Source organism: Chamaea fasciata, unplaced genomic scaffold (genome assembly GCF_029207755.1).
Source record: "Chamaea fasciata isolate MVZ Bird 193981 ecotype frontalis unplaced genomic scaffold, bChaFas1.0.hap1 SCAF_1, whole genome shotgun sequence".
Classification (NCBI taxonomy): Eukaryota; Metazoa; Chordata; class Aves; order Passeriformes; family Sylviidae; genus Chamaea; species Chamaea fasciata.
This window is the reverse complement of record NW_027094086.1, coordinates 31,437,148-31,443,694: the sequence shown is the minus strand read 5'-3', so window position 1 is coordinate 31,443,694 and position 6,547 is coordinate 31,437,148. Positions and strand designations below refer to the sequence as shown.

Here is a 6,547-nt window from a genome sequence, read left to right as displayed (position 1 = left end):
TCAAAAAATCACAAAACTCATAAAATGGTTGAGGGAGAAAAAATCCTTTATTCTTTCCTCTAGACTTCAGTGACACTATGAAGTTTCACATAATTTGCAGACTGCATCTCATAAAATACTGGCAAAATTTATTCAATTCAAATTAAATAGATGTAGCACAGAGTAATCTTTCTCTATTAAATATGTCACTTTTTGCAATTGTTTCTTAATATCCCACACAGCTTCCATCTAAGATTAGCACTTTCTTTGCTGCCACAGTTTCACTAACCTACTGAATTATTCACTGAAGCATAACCTTCAGATATCAGGTTAGAAAGACCTTGATTATGGCAGGAAGTGAACTGTATAAACCATTTTTCTTTAAAAGAAAATTTCTCAGTATAGAAAAGTCTGAAATGAGATAAGTATTAAATGTGTGTAAAAATTAAGTTCATAATTGATGGGAATTTAGTCAGCTGTGACATTCCTGTATTTTGTTTATAATAATGTACAATAACATTCTAGATACCACTTAATAGTGTAAAACCACGTGCATTTCCATGGTGTTTATTTAAAGTACAGACCAGGGTATCCATGTTGGTCTCTGCTGTAAAGTATAGCTGTGGAATCTCTCACGCACGTTTAACATACTGAACAAAGGCTATTTACATCCAATTCCTGATTTTGTCCCACTTCCTGAAAATTACTTTTAAGGGTCTCTCAGCTCCAGAAACCATGGTGACAGAGTGGAAAGCTTCCCTACAGCAAACCACTGTTATTGAACATTACTTTATGCCAATCCACTGTTGAAAGGTCATTTGAACACCTACCAAGGAGACAACAGCTTCGGGAATGCTTCCTTTGCGAGGGTTGAAATACAGACTCACCACTCACTTGTCTGCTTCTCATGACCTGTCCAATGGCACCCAGGAGCTGAAACGTAATTGTGAAGTTTAACAGGCTTTTAGAGGTACTATGATAGCAAAATGTCAGGGCAAACAATGTTCTACAAATTATTCTGCTAGTCAAGCGTACAAATTTTCATAATGACTTGACCTAGAATAGGAACAAAATGTGTTTTCCTAACGTGGGTGATAACTGCATAATTATGCAACTGATTCTGCTAATATTATTAGCCTTATGTTACTTTCCCAGATGTCAGAGAAATGGCACAGAAGGAGAAAACAGGTGGCAAGTTTGTTGGATGTTGCATATTAGTGCAGTTTGTAACAGAATTTTCTATGTAGATTTGTTGACCGCAGTTTGAAGGACTATAACACAAACAGGCTGCACAAGGACTTAACGTTTTGGGTGTAGCAAGGGCTTCAGCAAATTTTGTGCCATGCCGTGAAATGTTCATTCAGTTCCTAAGATGAGTTTAAATCTCTTATTTCCTGATCTCTGTCTCTCTTTCTCGTAGTGATGTTTTAGGATTGCAGGGCTTTTTGAACATGTGAGGGTGTTACTTTTGGGTAGCCAAATTCGTATTTAATGGTTATGTGAATTCATAAGTCAGGTATCGTTACAAAAGAAATACAAATAATTTAAAGGATACTATTGATTTAACAAACTTCTAAATATATATAAATATATATATATTGCTTTTCAAGAGCCCTTACACAATAAGAAGCATTTAAAAGCAGTGGGAGGAAATAATAAAAATTGGATTGATACTGTGGCTATAGAGTTTTTTTTCTTTATGTTTTAATATTTGTTATGCATATGTACATCATAAGAACACATAGAGCCATGTATCCTTGTATACATTTATTTAATAATTCCAATTTGTATGTATTCTGTGTTTATTAAACAGTTACACTTTTGACAAAAAGATCTGCAGCAGTTACATTTGAATTGCTGACCAAACAATCATGCAAAAGAATGAAGTTTCCTATATGGGAAAGAGGCTAAAATGTGTATTTAGGGAAATTGATCATTTTAGACTTAGAAATATATATTGGAAGTCACTGTGGACATGACTTAGTATATATTGTTCACTTAAGTTATCTGCATCCACTGAAACTGCCCGGGAATTGCATTGAGAGGGCTTGCAATCCTTAAGTTCCTGCATTTTTGCCTTTTAGTAAGGCTTGCTAGAAATCTTGTCAGGCTTAAAATAATTGGAAGCAAAGTACAAAATCAGCACTGAAAATGGGAGTTGTAAAAGACAGAAAGGATTGTGGTAGTGGGTCCTCCAATAAAATAGACCAAATGAACATTTCATTATGTGCCTGGACATTGCATGATAATCTGAAACCCTGATAAAAAAGAATGCTATTAAATTGATTTTTTACTTTCTTTTTTTTTTTTCTTTTCCCAATTAATTGATCTGCCATCGAGCCAGCAAAAAGCTTGTGTAATCTGAGGCAAGCTACCTTTGTTTATTTTTTTACCTTCTCTCTTTCATGGGAACATTTTGAAGAAGCAGCTGGCTGTTAATATGTAGAAAATTTGCCTTTAGTGGAGTGATAGAACCCAAAATATGGCAAAAAACTGTTGTCTCTGAAATGGCTTTATTAATTTCTGATACTGCATATGCACCTTTGCAGCATCCTTTAAAGTTGGAAGCAATAGAAATAAAATCTCTGGTGAAAAATGGAAAAGTATTGCATCAAAACTTGCTTTTCATGTTAGGACTTTGTGTAATTGATGGACACGTGTGTACTTCGAAGTGTACAATTTCTTCAGATTTGTAGGCATTTGGAAGGTTAATCGCAGACATATGTTACAGGGGTTGCCAATGGCAACCCCTGTGATTTGGGTTGGGTTCAAACAGCCATTCAACCCCACTTGTCCCCACTCAGTAATTCCCAAAGCTAGCCATGCAGATTGTTTTGGGGAATGACATTTTACATGTGTGTCTAGTTGTCTCTTCTGTATGTATTTATCTAAACATTTATATTTATTCCATCACCACATTACACAAGTGTGAATGAATCTTGGCTGACAACTTCAGGAATGGGGAGGGATATTATCTTCCCCATTTAACAAAGAGTGAACTAAGATTTAAAGACTTAGAGAAAGTTTCAAAGAAAATAGAGATCACTGCTGTAAATTGCTGCTGAAGTGTCTGAGACTTCTGCTTTTCCCTTTTTTCTTGTGTCCATGCAGAAACATGCCTGAGTCTTCTGTGCCAGTGGCTGCTTTGGATTGCTACCAGGGATGATCTGTAGGTTCTTGGAAACAGTTTTGGGATTCCTAGCTTTTATTGCAACAGGGTTTTTTTTTTGTATGATGGCATTCAGATTTTTAGGCATATGAGTGTGTCTGTCTGTGAATATTTGTTATTCTTGGAATCATTAAATATTCACTGTCATCACATATTCATATACAGATATTTTTTTGTGATAAATTGCATATACTATTTGGTGATAGCCAAGCTACTTCAGGATCTAGTTGTAGTTAAGGTATGGAAGTGGAAGCTGTTTCAAAAAAAATCTATTTTTTTTTTCCTTAAACGACTCATAGATACATCCTCCAGTCACAATGGGATTGGTAAAGGACTTGTTAAGCCATGCCCCAAGGCAGGCAAACTGCACCTAGGGAGATCTAAAATATTATCCAGAGAACATGAAATGGAAATACTTTTCAGACATTGCTAAGCAGCTTGGATAAAATAAAAAGAAACCTCTGAAAAATACTTTGTGTCCACACTTAGTCCAGTCTTGGACCTAATATCTATAGTGACCCCTTTCCCTCCTGCCTACACTGCCTCTCCAAATCTTGACTCTATTTCTATGTTGCACCTTAGAGGGGAGGAAGCAAATGTGAGGCTGTGTACAAATATGTTGGTGGTAGTTTTCAAATCTTTGATCCCATTCTGCAGGACACAATGCACAGTCATTGCTAGACTCCAAAATGGGTGCTGTTGTTCTGATTGAAATATTTATCCAGCACAACTCCAATCATTTCTTTTTGATGGCTCATGCTTCTGAGGCACATTCCTGAAAGTGCATGGTTAAGCCTGTTAGACAATCACATGCAAAAGCGATTTTTAGAAGTAATGAGGAATATAGGAAAATAGTTATAAGTACAATTTATTGTTATATGTCAGGACCTCCTCTCCTTAATTCCCTGAGATCTGTTCAGTATATGAATGATAGCTGAACAGAGGTAGAGTGTAGCTGCCCTCTACAGAGTCCTGTATTACCTGCTCTGGCTTAGGGGTTTCTGGTGAGCATCTCTAAATTGTGAAATTGTTCAGGACCAGTTAGTGGTAGATTACATGCATAGTGAGGGATTTGCCCAAACAGATGTGGATGTTTCTAATGTAAACTGATGTATTATTGTTCTGAATGTAGCTTGAGGGGGACCACAGTGAGGACCACAACATAGGTTTCATAGCCCTATGTACACCCAAATGGCACCCTTCAAGAGAGAGAGTCTCTCCCTTCTCCTAAACAGGAGAAGGTGTAATGTAAACCCTCTGTTCTTTGGCATGAGCTGCTGCTGGCATCCATCTCCTGCTTCCTTCCACCCTGCACTATCATGACTAATACACCTGCACTACAGTTAAGTTTTCCTGTTAACAAGCCAAGAAGACTCAACTTCAGATCAGGAAGCTACTGTAAATATATTTTACTGAGTTGTTCTGAAAAAAAGCCAAAACTGGATGAACTGTCTCCTGGACACGTGAAATGGAGATGATCATGAGAGAATGGTGAAAGAAAAAGGTCACAAAGAACATTGTGAAGAGCTTAAAAAAAAAAAAAAAGAAAAAAAAATCAGAATAATAAAGGAATGTATTTAAAGATTGCAAGAAAAGGGAACTGATGGAGGTAGATTCAATATTTACAAATGTGAGTAAAAAATTAATTTGGAAGGAAGTTACAGCAAAAGGGCTATGGAAAGGAAACTGGTGGGAAAGGAGGAAGGAGGGGCTGAGCGGGAGAAATGACTGAGGGAAGAACAAAAGAACAAAGAAAAGAACAAAACCTATCTTACTCTGCAGTTATTGTATTTTGGTGATAAATATTTGCAGGTGGTTACAGTAGTCATTTCCCCACTTCTCCTCCCCTTTTTCCTTTCAGAACCAGCTCACAAATCAGTAAAATATCCAAAACAGATGAAACTCTGAAAAAAAGTCAGTTCTGTGTCTAAAAGCACAGCAGTCACTCCACAACACCCACATCATTGTAATGATGTTTTCCTCTTTCTCGGTGCTGGGAGGCACGTGGAACTGACCCGTCCTCATATTACACTAAACTTGAAGCAGCCTCCCACTTTTACCAACAAACAAAGAATACAAGTTTTTCTTTGAGCTTATTCACAGATCCTGGGCTTGTTGCTGTTTGTGTGTTAATGTTTTCAGCTGCACTTAGCATTTTTTAGTGTTTGTGCATTTACTATTTTTATGCATACTAATAGTAGCATACAAATTTAAAATGTTTCTGGGAACTTGCCCCATTTCAGTCATTTCTACAATTGTGTGTCCACAGGGTGGCCCAGCTTGCCTCCTTCTCTATCTGCTGGGTGCCTTGGGGTTGTAAATATCTTTCTTTTTTTTGCTGTGCAGGTTCTGAAGGAAATCAGAAAATGTTTGCAAGTGCATCTCTCACATATTTCTATCATTTCTCTGATAATCTTTGCTTGTGGTTGGTGCTGCATTTTATGCATGGCGGTGGCAGTTTCACCTGCCCACTTTTATGTGTCATTCGTTGTCACCGTGCTGCTGTGACTGTGTAGACAAGTCTTCACCAAGAGCAGCTTCGGCATCACATCTGGGCCTTGTAAATCCTGGCAGCAGTGCTACGCACACTGCAAAGACTTTCTGACAAAATAGAAAAATGACAATTAATGATGGCTGAATTTGGGAGATGGAGGAGGAACACGCTTTGGTCGCGGAGAAAGATGCATTTAGGGGCCTTCAAGCAAGAGACAACACTTCACATTTCAGGCTACAGTTTTAAAGCCTGATAGAGAAACCCTCTCGTCCTGCAGAGCTCAAAGTCTGCATTAGTATCTGCCATTTGCAGATCCTCCCTACTTTGTCAGGGGCTAATTTTCTTCTGGTGGGAACATCACTGGATGATTGAGGCGTTTTCACTTTGAAAAGAGCCTTAATCATGTGATCAGTCTATAAACCAGATTTTGCTTCGTGTGAGCTGGGGTGCTGGGCCTGGCCCCCTTGTTTTCAGGGGAACCACTCACTTCAGTAAGGTTTTACATGGTCTGGACTTCGGATTTAAGAATAAATACTTTATTTTCTGCCCAATATACAATAAGAGTTAATCTTAGTAAATTATTCTGAGCTTTGCAAATGCTAAAAATACATGTTCATTTAGTGTGCTGCAGTTTTGTTTACAGTGGGCATTAAACAGACTGAATGTCAGTGCAAGAAGGGTTGGACTTAATGGGTTAAAAACTGTGTAAATGTTACTCTAGTTAAATTACAGCTTGTTGTTCAGATGAATACTCCCCACTTCTCATATAGCTTTAAATTATGGACAAATGCTTGCAATTGTGAACTACCTACATTGTGGCTGCCTGTTCCCAGGCTTCATCAACCCTAGCTGTCCAATGGGATTACTGTAAGCTTTCACGGCAGTCTGCCAGCCACTGATCAGAA

At 37.8% G+C, this 6,547-nt stretch overlaps 1 long non-coding RNA gene across 1 annotated transcript in view; it reads right to left on the bottom strand.

Annotated features, from left to right (window-relative positions):
- Positions 1–894, bottom strand: part of LOC136301756 (uncharacterized) — a 22,574-nt gene extending 21,680 nt beyond the window's left edge. Inside the window, exon 1 of the long non-coding RNA XR_010723937.1 lies at positions 810–894. This is a non-coding gene — a long non-coding RNA (uncharacterized lncRNA). The remainder of the gene's footprint in view (positions 1–809) is intronic.
- Between the last annotated feature and the right edge of the window lie 5,653 nt (positions 895–6,547).